The following is a 14559-nucleotide window of genomic DNA, read 5'->3' on the forward strand; positions in this document are numbered from 1 at the left end:
GTCCTGGGTGAACGTCGCCAGCCAGCAAGGGACGTCCGGCAGCAGCAGGCGCAGCAGATGCAGCAAGTGCAGCACAAGCAGCAGATGGAGCTCCTGGCCGAGGTGATCTGTGTAAGGGCAACCGCCCCAACTCCAGGTGATGATTCTCAAATGAGGAAAACGGTAAGAAGAGCATTACAAAAGATGACCCCGGGTGATGACGTCGAGGTGTTCCTGACTGTCTTCGAGTTTGGTGGCAGAGCAGGAGAATTTGCCTCTGGAGCAGTGGGTGGAGGTTTTGGCGCCATATTTAACAGGCAGGAAGCAGAAAGCCTATTATGACTTGGCCTTGCAGGACGCAAAAGAGTACGGCAATTTAAAAACGGAAATCTTGGGCCGCTTAGGAGTGACTGACTGTCAGGGCGCAATGGGTGCACCACTGGGTCTATTGCAATGACAAACCTCCCCGGTCCCAAATGTTAGACCTCCTATACCTGGTCCAAAAGTGGTTGCAACTTGAATCTTCCTCCCCAGTGCAGATGGAGAGCGTCATCATGGACAGGTTCATACATTCCTTGCCGAGGTCGGTGTAAGCCTGGGTGGCCCAGGGGGATCCCCGTAATGCAGATGACCTGGTGAGGTTGCTGGAAAGATACCAGGCGGTAGAGAGTTCCTTGGGGAAGCCAGGGATCGTAGCATCTCTATACTGAGTTTCCCAAAAGGGGCCGGACACACAAAAGAGCGTTACTAGAGCCACATCTGGGGGGCGTCCTAGAGCCCAGGAAGGGTCTGAGTTGCTGCCAAAGGTCCCGCCCAATAGCATAGTATGTTGGAGATGTCACACCCCAGGTCACATAGTCGCCTGTTGCCCCATGACCAACGAGCCAATGGATGGCAGCACAGGACTGCGCTGCTCGTACTTTGCATATCCTATCTGCAGTGATGTCCCTCAACCAGGCGAGGGACCACAGGCATGCCTCGTGTCAGTAAATGGAGTGCAAGTGACTGCTCTGTTAGACTCGGGGAGTTTGGTAACCCTAGTGAAGGCCACAATTCCTCATTGGCTGGTTCCGGGGAAAAAGGTCGGCGTCCGTTCTATTCATGTGGGACGCGAAGGACTACCCTGTGGGCCCGAGTGGTCATAGACACATACTGTGGTGCAGAGTCCCATGAAGTGGGTGTAGTCAAGGACCTGTTGCACCCTGTTATAATAGGGCGGGACTTTGCCTTCTTTTGGGACTTGTGAGAGAAAGGGAGGAAGCCAGGTTGTCCGGACAACAACCAGGTCGCTCCTGAAGAAACCTCATCGGAGGCCGCCGCCTACTGGTTTCCTTTTTGTGTACTTGTTGGGGATGAGGATGAGGGTGAGGCAGCATTCCCAGAGGCAAACATCCCTGAGATGGAAGTGTCCGGGGGAAATTTTGGATCCGCCAAGGTGAGATACTTGACTCTAAAAGAGGCGTTTGATAATGTTACTGTCCTGAATGGTGTTGCTCAAGAGCCAAGGGGCTGACACCCGATATCTGCACTTTGCTGTAAATGGGGATTTACTACACTGCTCATAAAAATAAAGGGAACACTTAAACAACAGAATATAACTCCAAATCAATCAAACTTCTGTGAAATCAAACTGTCCACTTAGGAAGCAACACTGATTGACAATCAATTTCACATGCTGTTGTGAATAGACAATAGATGGAAATTATTGGCAATTATCAAGACACCCTCAATAAAAGGAGTGGTTCTGCAGATGGGGACCACAGACCACATCGCAATACCAATGCTTTCTGGCTGATGTTTTGGTCACTTTTGAATATTGGTTGTGCTTTCACACTCGTGGTAGCATGAGACGGACTCTACAACCCACAGAAGTTGCTCAGGTAGTGCAGCTCATCCAGGATCGCACATCAATGTGAGCTGTGGCAAGAAGGTTTGCTGTGTCAGCGTAGTGTCCAGAGGCTGGAGGCGCTACCAGGAGACAGGCCAGTACACCAGAACACGTTGAGGGGGCCATAGGAGGGCAAAAACCCAGCAGCAGGACTGCTACCTCCGCCTTTGTGCAAGAAGGAGCAGGAGGAGCACTGCCAGAGCCCTGCAAAATGACCTCCAGCTAGCCACAAATGTGCATGTGTCTGCACAAACTGTTAGAAACCGACTCCATGAAGGTGGTATGAGGGCCCGACGTCCACAGATGGGGGTTGTGCTCACAGCCCAACACCGTGCAGGACGCTTGGCATTTGCCACAGAACACCAGGATTGGCAAAGTCGCCACTGGCGCCCTGTGCTCTTCATAGACGAAAGCAGGTTCACACTGAGCACATGTGACAGACGTGACAAAGTCTGGAGACGCCGTGGAGAGCGATCTGCTGCCTGCAACATCCTTCAGCATGACCGGTTTTGGCAGTGGGTCAGTAATGGTGTGGGGTGGCCTTTCTTTGGAGGGCCGCACAGCCCTCCATGTGCTCGCCAGAGGTAGCCTGACTGCCATTAGGTACCGAGATGAGATCCTCAGACCCCTTGTGAGACCATATGCTGGTGCGGTTGGTCCTGGGTTCCTCCTAATGCAGGACAATGCCAGACCTCATGTGGCTGGAGTGCGTCAGCAGTTCCTACAAGATGATGGCATTGAAGCTATGGACTGGCCGCCCGTTCCCCAGACCTGAATCCGATTGAGCACATCTGGGACATCATGTCTCGCTCCATCCACCAACGTCACGTTGCACCACAGACTGTCCAGGAGTTGGCGGATGCTTTAGTCCAGGTCTGGGAGGAGATCCCACAGGAGACCATCCGCAACCTCATCTGGAGCATGCCCAGGCATTGTAGGGAGGTCATACAGGCACGTGGAGGCCACACACAATACTGAGCATAATTTTGACTTGTTTTAAGGACATTACATCAAAGTTGGATCAGTCTGTGGTGTGTTTTTCCACTTTAATTTTAGGGGTGACTCCAAATCCAGGCCTCCATTGGTTAATAAATTTGATTTCCATTGATGATTTTTGTGTGATTTTTGTTGTCAGCACATTGAACTTTGTACAGAACAAAGTATTCAATGAGAATATTTCATTCATTCAGATCTAGGATGTGTTATTTGAGTGTTCACTTTATTATTTTGAGCAGTGTATATATCGGGTCACCAAGCTCAGAAGGGAGGTAATCGAGCAGTTACTAGTGCCAGGACCGTACAGATGCAGGGTGTTAGATATGGCCCATACATATGTTTGGTGGTCATCTGGGGTAGAGAAAACCCAGTAAAGTATCCTCCTGAGGTTCTACTGGCCCGGTTCTCACAGATAAATTGTAAATTTTTGTAGGTCATGTCCCACCTGTCAACTGACCTTCCTGGTGACCCAGTTCCGGAGCCCCTTAGTGCCGTTGCCAATCATTGAGGTGCTATTTGATCGCATAGCCATGGATCTAGTGAGACCCCTGGTCAAACCCACCAGAGGACATCAGTATATCCTGGTGGTACTGGACTATGCTACACGCTATACGGAGGTCATGCCACTATGTAGCTCCTCTGCCAAATGTATAGCCCAGGAGTTGGTCCACATCTTCTCTAGAATGGGGTTGCCTAAGGAGATCCTAATGGACCAAGGGACCCCATTTATGTCAAGGGTGATGGGGGAGTTGTACAAAACCCTGCAAATCGCACAACTCAGGACCTCAGTGTACCACCCCCAGACAGATTGCTTAGTGGAGAGTGTAATGCAGCGGCTTGCCGCATTACTGTAATGGTCCAGGATGCGTTTTGGCTGACCATGTACCTCCCCCTCAGGTGACTGGTCACATGACTGACATCAGCACAGGTCCTGTGCACACAGAACGTCTGATCACATGACTGTGACATCAGCACAGGTCCTGTGTGCATTGGAAGATATATAAACCCTGGTAGTTTTGAAACAGGTGTGTAAGGCGTAAGGCCTGTTCCCCGTGTGGGACATCGTTAGAGTGTGAGGCCTAGTGAGGCCTAGTGAAGCCTGGCGAAGCCTGGCGAAGCCTGAAAGGCAGAGGCTGGATCCTTAGGTATAAGCGATACCAGTAGCCTTGGAGGGCCAGAGGCTTGGAAGGCAAGAGTCCTGGAAGGCAGAGCCTGGATGTTAGGTGAGACAACATACCAGTAGCCTTTGAAGGAACGAGGGCTGGAGACCTCCATCTGGGAAGCTGTAAAGCCACAGTGGTGGCAGAACAAAACTGACTGAAGCAGCTAAAACCCGGCAAAGGTAAAACACTGCATTATATGGACATTGCTATAAGTGACTTTGCTGGAGGCTGTAACTGGAGCCAAGTGGGCCTGTCTGCCACTTGAAAGGCTCCTGGACATTATATGTGTATGTCGGCGAGCCACTGAGTTGGACTCGGTGATAAGCAGTAGTGAAATATAATAAACTGCTGGATTGTGAATTACTGGAAAACGTGGCTGGTGTGCTTTAATTGACCCAGTGCACCGAGTGTCCCCCAGCATGATATCTAGCGCTGCCTTACATGTGGTTGGAGAATGCAGGCAACTGCAGCCCGGTTGCTAGGGGCAACTGCAGCCCGGTTGCTAGGGGCAACTGCACAGGACGATGAGTGTGGATACAAGCATCTTGCTGTGGCTCGGCGGGGTCACGAAAATTGTCCTCGCACTCAAACCTGGTTTGCTGTGGCTCGGCGGGGCCACAAAATTTTTTGGGGGAGAGCGATGTGTGTGAATAGTGTACTGCGATGGCTGTGAACGGAGCAGCAAAAGAAAATGAAGCTATTGAGCGATTAAAGTGCCGGTTAAAACTGCAGCAGGTATTTGAGAAACGTCTAGAGGACATGGTGCAGGAACGGCAGGAGCTGTGGGCACCGTATAGAATGGCGGCAGTGGACCATTCTGTGAACTCTCCGGGGGCACCAGTATTGTCCCAGAGTGCCCGGGGAGGTGGTAAGAGATGTTGTGAACTGGGTCCTAAGACTATTGTTGAGTGTTTTTTTTTTTTTTTTTTTTTTTTGTAAAATTCCTCCTACAGGTGTGGGTGTCCAAAAGGGGGTGGAGTCTCAAAAGGGGGCGGATTTTCAAAAAAGCATGGAGTATAGAAAACCAAAATTTGTTACTGGTTGTGAGTTGGTACCGCCTAAAAATGACAATTTGACCGTTGATAACGGAGTAGCTCCAGTAAAAGGGGTTGACGTCAAAGTGGGAGGTGACTTGTTAGTCCACAAGACCATGGGGAGTGACACAGCCCCCGTAGCTGACTGTTACACTACGAAAGTAGGAGAGTTCAGTCAGGAGGAGCTAGACGAGGAGAGAAAGCCCCCCCCGTCGTCGACGGCGCAAGGGCCACAAAAAGGTTGCTCCTGTAGTCTTTGCTGCAAGTGAAAATAAAGAAAATGTAGTACTGTGTGCCTTTGTCTGAAGTGTGGATCCTTCTTTAGAGGCAGAAGAGAAGGTGACGTTGCCAGTAGCAACCTCCGGTACAGTACTGAGACAGAAGGATCAGGATCTGACAGCCCTGAAAGAAGAGGCGGCCAGTCATGACCAAGAGCTGGAGCCTATCAGGCAGCAGTGTCAGAGTGACGTACAGCAACTATGGGAAAACCTGGAGAACGTGTCCTCAGACCAGCGGAGCCTCGAGTCTTCATGGCAGAAAATATACCAGGTTGTGAGGAACTTACAGCAAGACCTGGAGGGAAGCAACGAGGAAATTAATCAATGGAAGGAAATGTTCCAGGAAACTAAGGAGGACCGCCTCAAAACCAAGAAGGAGGTTTTGCAGTTGAAGCTTGAGAAGGAGGCGCTGCAGGATGAAGTTTCTGGGCGTGAACAAAACCTAGAACGACTACGAAAAAAGTGTAACGGGAGCTGTGTGAATCCAAGAAGGAATATGGTGAACGCAGTGGGGAACTGCAACAAATTAAGAGACTGAGGATCTCCTCAGGGTTAAAGAAAAACTAGAGGATGATAAGGCGGATGCAGAGCACATGCGCCAAGTGGTTGAGACCACTCTGCAGGACACCCGTGATGAAAATAGTGATCTCCGCAGAAAGACCCTCGGTCTGGAAGCTGAGGTGAAGGAGCTGCAGACGTTCGGTGATGATCTCCAGAGGGCAGAGACGTGCCTTAAGGAAAGAATCAGCAAGATGGAAGCTGAGCGGAAAAAGATGGAGGAGTCTATCGGAGAAGCCACAGACCAGGGCCAGGAGTTGGCCACTGGAGATGGGAGGTATGAAACAAATACCTACTCAATAATGCGAGCTCGGATGATTCGGTGGATGTAGGAGCCGAGATCAAGGAGCTCAAGGAGTCGCTACAAGCCCATTTGAAGCAAGAGAGGCTTGAGAGACTGGCTGTTGAGAGCCGAGTGGGCGCATTAGAGACAGAGAGGTCTGAGAGAACTCTACTGTTAAAGGAGCAGTTGAAGCAGGAAGAGCTTCAGAGATGGGCTGCTGAGAGGCGAGTAGCTGAGCTAGAGGAAGAAGTTTTCAAGTTCAAAGGTCGCCTAGCAAAGTATCACTCAGTGAACGAGGCCTCCTTGGAGAAGGAAAATGGCAAACAAGTTGCACTCACTCCCTTATACCATGAGAAGGTGGACCTGAGGAGAGCTAAGAGAGTGTTAACAGAAGATAAATATGAAATGGAAGTGGTCAAGATGAAAATTCGTGAATTTGTAACTGAGTCAGCTCAGGGGAAGCATACAGGGTGAAGAAGCTGAAAGTCAGTTGCCCCTGAAACCTGAGCTAGATGATCGTTTGGAGACCACTGGTGAGACAGAAACCTCTCGGTACAAGTGCCTCATAGATGTGCCCGAGTATTTGAGAGAATAATGCAACAGTGAGTCCGTGCATGAACAGTTTAAGAAGGCTGTGGGAGCCTGGAAGGTGTACTCTACCTCAGAAGATAAACAGCTGGTGGTCCTGTCCACGACCGAAGTCACAGTGAAGAGGGTGGCGATCCTAAGTGACATGCACTGGCGATGTATTCGCACAAAGCGGTTTCACCGGTTGAAGACCGAACAAGCCGTTAGACAACTGGAGCTTATGAGAAAAGCACACAGTCTGCGGGAAGAGGTCATCCGGGTGCCTCAGGCTCTGGTAAGAAAGCTCATTGGGAGAAATGGCCGAGCCATGCAGATGATGGTAAAGAAGTCTGGTGTGGTGAAAGTAAGCAGTCCACGTGATCGTCAGGACTGGATACCAGATGAAGACGGCATGGTGTCATTCTCCGCTGTAGGAACGGAAGAAAGTCTTGCATATATACGCATGCTGATGGAGTACCGAGTGACTTACCTGCGAGAGGTAGAACAGTTGAATCTCGCCAGACTGCAAATGGAAAGGCAGCATCGCCTGAGCAGCACAAGGTGGCAGCCGTCTAGAAATTGTGAGACCAGACAGAGAAAGGGCCCCCTAAATAACAGAACAGCTACAGCTGAAGTTAGGGACCTTTCAAGATGTCCTAAGAGTAGTGGGCGTGGGTTTAGAGGTAGTGAGACCTCAAGTAACTCAGGTTTGAGAGGCCCATACAAACGACCCAATAGAGTACGGGACAGAACGGAGTCGAACCGGACCTTAGATACCAGGGCATGTCAGTCACACTGCTTTATTGACCGCTGGGAGCGGGGGAGGTCTAACAAGGTTACAAGGTTACGACTGACCGCTGGGAGCGGGGGAGGTCTGACAAGGTTACGACCCGGAAATGTGATTTGACGAAGTCAGTGACAATAACAGATGGTAGGTCCCTAAGGAATGGGCTAATGTCGTTGACTAATGTTCCAGTGGCTGAGCAGCGCAATTGTCAAGTACATGGTCTCTGTGTGAACTAGGGGTTATAATGAGATTGTGTATATTATGTGTTCAACCCCACAAGTTTGAACAGAGGGGGGGGATATGTAATGCAGCAGCTTGCGGCATTACTGTAATGGTCCAGGATGTGTTTTGGCTGACCATGTACCTCCCCCTCAGGTGACTGGTCACATGACTGACATCAGCACAGGTCCTGTGCACACAGAAGGTCTGATCACATGACTGACATCAGCACAGGTCCTGTGTGCATTGGAAGATATATAAACCCTGGTAGTTTTGAAACAGGTGTGTAAGGCGTGAGGCCTGTTCCCCGTGTGTGACACAGTTAGAGTGTGAGGCCTAGTGAGGTCTAGTGAAGCTTGGCGAAGCCTGAAAGGCAGAGGCTGGATCCTTAGGTGTAAGCGATACCAGTAGCCTTGGAGGGCCAGAGGCTTGGAAGGCAAGAGTCCTGGAAGGCAGAGCCTGGATGTTAGGTGAGACAACATACCAGTAGCCTTTGAATTAACGAGGGCTGGAGACCCCCATCTGGGAAGCCGTAAAGCCACAGTGGTGGCAGAACAAAACTGACTGAAGCAGCTAAAACCCAGCAAAGGTAAAACACTGCATTATATGGACATTGCTATAAGTGACTTTGCTGGAGGCTGTAACTGGAGCCAAGTGGGCCTGTCTGACACTTGAAAGGCTCCTGAACATTATATGTGTATGTCGGCGAGCCACTGAGTTGGACTCGGTGATAAGCAGTAGTGAAATATAATAAACTGCTGGATTGTGAATTACTGGAAAACGTGGCTGGTGTGCTTTAATTGACCCGGTGCATCGAGTGTCCCCCAGCATGATGACTAGCGCTGCCTTACAAGAGGTTTAATAAAACCTTGAAGGCTATGTTAAAGAAGGTCATAGAGAAAGACGGCCGGTACTGGGACTGTCTACTGTACTGCCGTACCTTCTGTTCTCCATTAGAGAAATCCCACAGGCCTCTACTGGATTCTCCTAGTTTGAGCTGTTATATGGCCGACACCCCCGCGGACTCCTGGATGAAGCAAAGACCTGGGAGGCTGAGTCTACACCACTACAGGAGTGTAATCGAACATCGGCCCAGATGCAAGAGAGGATTGCAGAGGTGATGACCATTGTGAAAGAACACCTCCTCAAAGCTCAAGAGGCACAGTCGAGGGTGTACAATAGATAAGCGAGGGTGAGACACTTCAACCCTGGGGCCAGAGTACTAGTGCTGGTACCTACGGTGGAGAGCAAATTCCTGGCCAAGTGGCAGATCCTGTGTGAAGTGGTTGAAAAGGTTGGAGACTTCAACTATAGGGTCCACCACCCAGGAAGAAGGAAGCCCTACCAGGTGTACCACGTCAACCTCATTAAGCCATGGTGCCTGTGGAAGCTCAGTGTTTGGTGGCGAAGACTGAAACAGACGTGGAAGAAGTCAAGGTGGCAGTCACTGTCAAGTGCCCAGAAGCAACAATGCCGAGAGTTGCTGCAGTGGAACAGGGACCTGTTCTTGGATCTACTGGGCTGTACTCAGGTCATAGAGCATGAGGTGCTTACGGAGTCTCATGTCCGAGTGAATATGAAGCAATATCGGATTCCTGAAGCCTGCCGAGAGGTAATCTCGAAGGAGGTGAAGCGCATGCCAAATCTGAGGGTCATCGAAGAGTCCAAGAGTGGCTGGTCCAGTCCCATAGTCTTAGTGCCGAAACCAGATGGAAATGATGATTCTGCAGCGACTATAGGAAACTGAATGAGGTTTTTAAGTGTGATTCGTACCCAATGCCCAGGGTAGATGAATTAATTGAAAGGCTAGGGCCAGTCAGGTACATTACCACCCTTGACCTCACAAAAGGGTATTGGCAGATTCCTGTGTCCCAAGATGCCAAAGAGACGAGGGCCTTTTCAACGCCAGATGGGTGCTTCCAATAAACCAGGATGCTGTATGGGTTGCAAGGAGCACCAGCTACCTTCCAGAGAGCCATGGACCGCATCCTAGTTCCCCACAAGAAGTATGCAGCAGCCTACCTAGACGATATTGTGATCTACAGCCAGGATTGGGGTAGCCATTTAAGCAAAGTCCAGTTGATATTCGATGCTCTACGGAAGGCAGGGTTTTCCATCAACCTGAAGAAATGTGCCATGGGCATTGAGGAGGCCATATATTTGGGCTATGTCGTAGGTAGAGGCGTGATAAAGCCTCAAGTAAATAAAATTGACGCGATCCGGGGTTGGCCACAACCTCTCACAAAAAGCAGGTCAGAGCGTTCCTGGGCATCATGGGCTACTACCACCGGTTCATCCTTAACTTCGCCATGACAGCCGCCCCTTTGACAGACCTCCTTAAGCGGACAAAATCGGCTATGGCTAAGTGGTCTCCAAAAACAGAGATGGCCTTCCAGGAACTCAAGCAAGCCCTGTGTAAACAGCCGGTGTTGGTGGCACCGGATTTCTCTAAGGAGTCTGTGGTCCACACAGACGAGTCAGATGTCGGGCTCGGTGCTGTCCTTTCACAAGAGATGAACGGCGAAGAGCTCCCCATAATGTATGTAAGCCAGAAGTTGACGTCTTATGAGAGAATTACTCCATAGTGGTGAAAGAATGTTTGGCCATCAAGTAGGCGCTGGACACCCTAAGATATTACCTCTTAGGCAGGAAGTTCAGGCTGGTGTCAGACCATGCCACACTAAGGTGGATGAGTGAGAAGGGGAACAATACTCAAGCGACCAGGTGGTTCTTAGGTCTTCAGCTTCCAGGTAGAGCATAGGCCAGGGAAACTGCATGGCAATGCTGACGCATTGTCAAGGGTATGTTAGCGGAAGGTGCCAAGCCCCCCAGCTTTGGGCAGAGGAGGGGTATGTAAGATGGCCGCTGGACATTTCCTTGAGGGGAGATACAGTACAGACCAAAAGTTTGGACACACCTTCTCATTTAAAGATTTTTCTGTATTTTCATGACTATGAAAATTGTACATTCACACTGAAGGCATCAAAACTATGAATTAACACATGTGGCATTATATACTTCACAAAAGTGTGAAACAACTGAAAATATGTCTTATATTCTAGGTTCTTCAAAGTAGCCACCTTTTGCTTTGATGACTGCTTTGCACACTCTTGGCATTCTCTTGATGAGCTTCAAGAGGTAGTCACCGGAAATGGTTTTCACTTCACAGGTGTGCCCTGTCAGGTTTAATAAGTGGGATTTCTTGCCTTATAAATAATATACCCACTGACAGGATTCAGCTCTGCTTGCTGGTTTCAGCAGTCATCACATGGCCACTTCACTCATATGCGAACTTCATACTTACCGTCACGTAACAACGAGCTTCTCTTCCTGCTTCTCAGTTTTTCACTGAACATTGAGAGAAATAAGTAGAGCAGCTCGTAGACACGTGACTAAGTGTGCAAATCGCATATGTGTCGCGGAGGGAAGGAGCAGTGCACCCCCCTATGTACAAGAATATAACTGCTATAATACTGCCCCCTATGTACAAGAATATAACTATTATACTGTCCACTATGTACAAGAATATAACTACTATAATACTGATCTTATATACAAGAATATAACTACTATAATACTGCCCCTATGTACAAGAATATAACTACTATAATACTGCCCCCTATGTACAAGAATATAACTACTATAATACTGCCCCTATGTACAAGAATATAACTACTATAATACTGCCCAATATGTACAAGAATATAACTGCTATAATACTGCTCCTATGTACAAGAATATAACTACTATAATACTGCCCCCCATTGTACAAGAATATAACTACTATAATACTGCCCCCTATGTACAAGAATATAACTACTATAATACTGCCCCCTATGTACAAGAATATAACTACTATAATACTGCTCCTAGTACAAGAATATAAATACTATAATACTGCTCCTAGTACAAGAATATAACTACTATAATACTGCCCCTATGTACAAGAATATAACTACTATAATACTACTCCCTATGTACAAGAATATAACTACTATAATACTGCTCCTATGTACAAGAATATAACTACTATAATACTGCTCCTATGTACAAGAATATAACTACTATAATACTGCCCCCTATGTACAAGAATATAACTACTATTATACTGCCCCCTATGTACAAGAATATAACTACTATTATACTGCCCCCTATGTACAAGAATATAACTACTATAATACTGCTCCTATGTACAAGAATATAACTACTATAATACTGCTCCTATGTACAAGAATATAACTACTATAATACTGCTCCTAGTACAAGAATATAAATACTATAATACTGCTCCTAGTACAAGAATATAACTACTATAATACTGCCCCTATGTACAAGAATATAACTACTATAATACTGCTCCTATGTACAAGAATATAACTACTATAATACTGCCCCCTATGTACAAGAATATAACTACTATAATACTGCTCCTATGTACAAGAATATAACTACTATAATACTGCCCCCTATGTACAAGAATATAACTACTATAATACTACTCCCTATGTACAAGAATATAACTACTATAATACTGCTCCATATGTACAAGAATATAACTACTATAATACTGCCCCCTATGTACAAGAATATAACTACTATAATACTGCCCCCTATGTACAAGAATATAACTACTATTATACTGCCCCCTATGTACAAGAATATAACTACTATAATACTGCTCCTATGTACAAGAATATAACTACTATAATACTGCTCCTATGTACAAGAATATAACTACTATAATACTGGAAAAATATAGAAATCCTGCAAATGGGTCCTTTAAAATAACATCTTTATTGGACATCCATTAAAAACCCATTGTGGAACAGCGTATGCATTTCTGACACAATGTCCTTAATCATTGCATACCTAGTTCACGCTGAAATCTTCAGCTCCATGTCATGTCCTGCAGGACTGCATGGTACACCTCACATACAACCCTTAGAAAGCTAATTAGGCATTTATTCATCAGATTGTTCTCTTCTGAAGGATCTATAGGAGGTAACAAACACAAACCATGTGTACAATGACATATAAACACTGTGCAGCCATGCAAAACTGCAATATACAATGATATGCACAATTCACACATAATTAAAACACGTTAAAGACTGTAAATAATACGTTTAATATAATAGGCATAGAACTAGTGTACAGACCAGTCAGAGGAGGTGATCATAAGAGAGTCCTCGTGGATATACCTGCTCCAAACCAGATTACTGTCAGGTATGAACATGCGGCATGACATCATACACCATTATAAGTAGCCAGGGGGGAGCAGTTTTTTTATTTTTATTTTTTGCTATTTTTTTTTTTTATGCAATTTGTACATTACATTTATTTTTCAACATGTACATTCTTTATCTGTAAAAGACAATGGAACTGTCACTTACACAAGTGGGAGACTTTTGATACCCGGCTGCCATTAGCCAAAATTACCCCTAGAGGTCAGCACATTACAACTGAAATTCTGGATGTCAATTCATGAGAACCTTTGTAGAATTAACCAGCTGAGTATAACCCCCCCCCCACACACACACACACATGGGCGGACATATCATTGGTGCAACCGCACAGGGGCCCAAGAGGTAAGAGGGCCCATTTATACCCCCAAACCAGGTGCAATTTTGCAGTTTTAGGAGCTCTTGGGCTGCAAAGGGCCCATATATTGTACCATAGGCTGAACTCATCAGCCAACAGTTTAATGTGTATGAGGGTCTTCAAACTATTCCCTGACAGATAATGTTGTGGGGATAGGAGGATCCAGCATATGGTTTATGACTGCTTTTCCTTTTGTTTTCCAGGAAATAAGTTGCAGCCAGAGGAGTCTAACCGAGTCTCTCTCATAGACATCACATGAGAGCTCGCTGAGCGTTCCTATGTTTGACAGAGTTAAACAAGTAACCCTAAGGAATCATTCGATAATTATTTATCTGAATGGAGTTAATGGAATATTATATCAGGTTCTGAGGGTCTCCGATGTGCTGCAACCTCCACTGACCCTCATGATATCACCGCCCAGGGGACAGGGCCAGCACCTAATATATTTCACTTCTGGGGGAAGATGTTGAATATATGTGCTGCAGAAGCGTCATCATGCTGCACAGTCAGGATGCAGCCAGCGAGTCCAGCACAGAGAAATCCCAGCTGTCACTGACATTCTAGAATGTGGAAGTCGTCTTGTAACTTCCATGTCTGCAGAGCATGTGCTGGGTGGGGAGGGTGCAGCACTCGCAGCCAAAGAGGAACATCTCAACGCATTGTACCCCTCCCCAGCTGGATGACATTCGAAGACTAAATAAGGGTTTTCTGAAACCAAAGTTTTATTTCATCCTAAATGTCTATTTAATTCAATAATCTAGTCACTTTCAAATATATTTAAATTAAAAATTACCAACCATTCCCTCTATACCTGCTTTTATTTTTCACTTCAGTTCTGATGTTGTTTGCTGGGATACTCAAATGCTTTACCCACCCTGAAAGGAAGCTTCATTAGTAACATCCATTTCACCATGCACTCCCTGCTCGCAGTGCTATATTCCTTGGAATGCGCAGTGACAGTGCGCTCTCTCGACAGCACTATTGAGAAGTGATGAGCCATTAAGAGAGTGCACATTGAAAAAGAGAGAACGCAGTATGCAGGGAGATCAAAGACCAGACCAGCTCCCGCCCTAAGCAGATGTCATTGATGATGTACTGTTTCTTGGCGGTAACGTCTTTTTCAGGGTCTGGTCTGGTCTGTGCTTTGTCTGCTTAGCAATCAAAGTATTTGGCATCTAATGAGTTAACACCCACTTGGATTTAATG

General features: G+C 47.0%; 1 long non-coding RNA gene across 1 annotated transcript; it reads left to right on the top strand.

Annotated features, from left to right (window-relative positions):
- The first annotated feature begins 34 nt into the window (after positions 1–34).
- LOC141152849 (uncharacterized) lies at positions 35–14161 on the top strand. The gene is made up of 2 exons (XR_012247167.1): positions 35–162; positions 13557–14161. It is a non-coding gene; the product is annotated as an uncharacterized lncRNA (long non-coding RNA).
- Positions 14162–14559: the final 398 nt, after the last annotated feature.

This window comes from Phyllobates terribilis, unplaced genomic scaffold, assembly GCF_046119375.1.
Source record: "Phyllobates terribilis strain yellow unplaced genomic scaffold, ASM4611937v1 Scaffold_7__3_contigs__length_470593459, whole genome shotgun sequence".
In the NCBI taxonomy this organism is placed as follows: Eukaryota; Metazoa; Chordata; class Amphibia; order Anura; family Dendrobatidae; genus Phyllobates; species Phyllobates terribilis.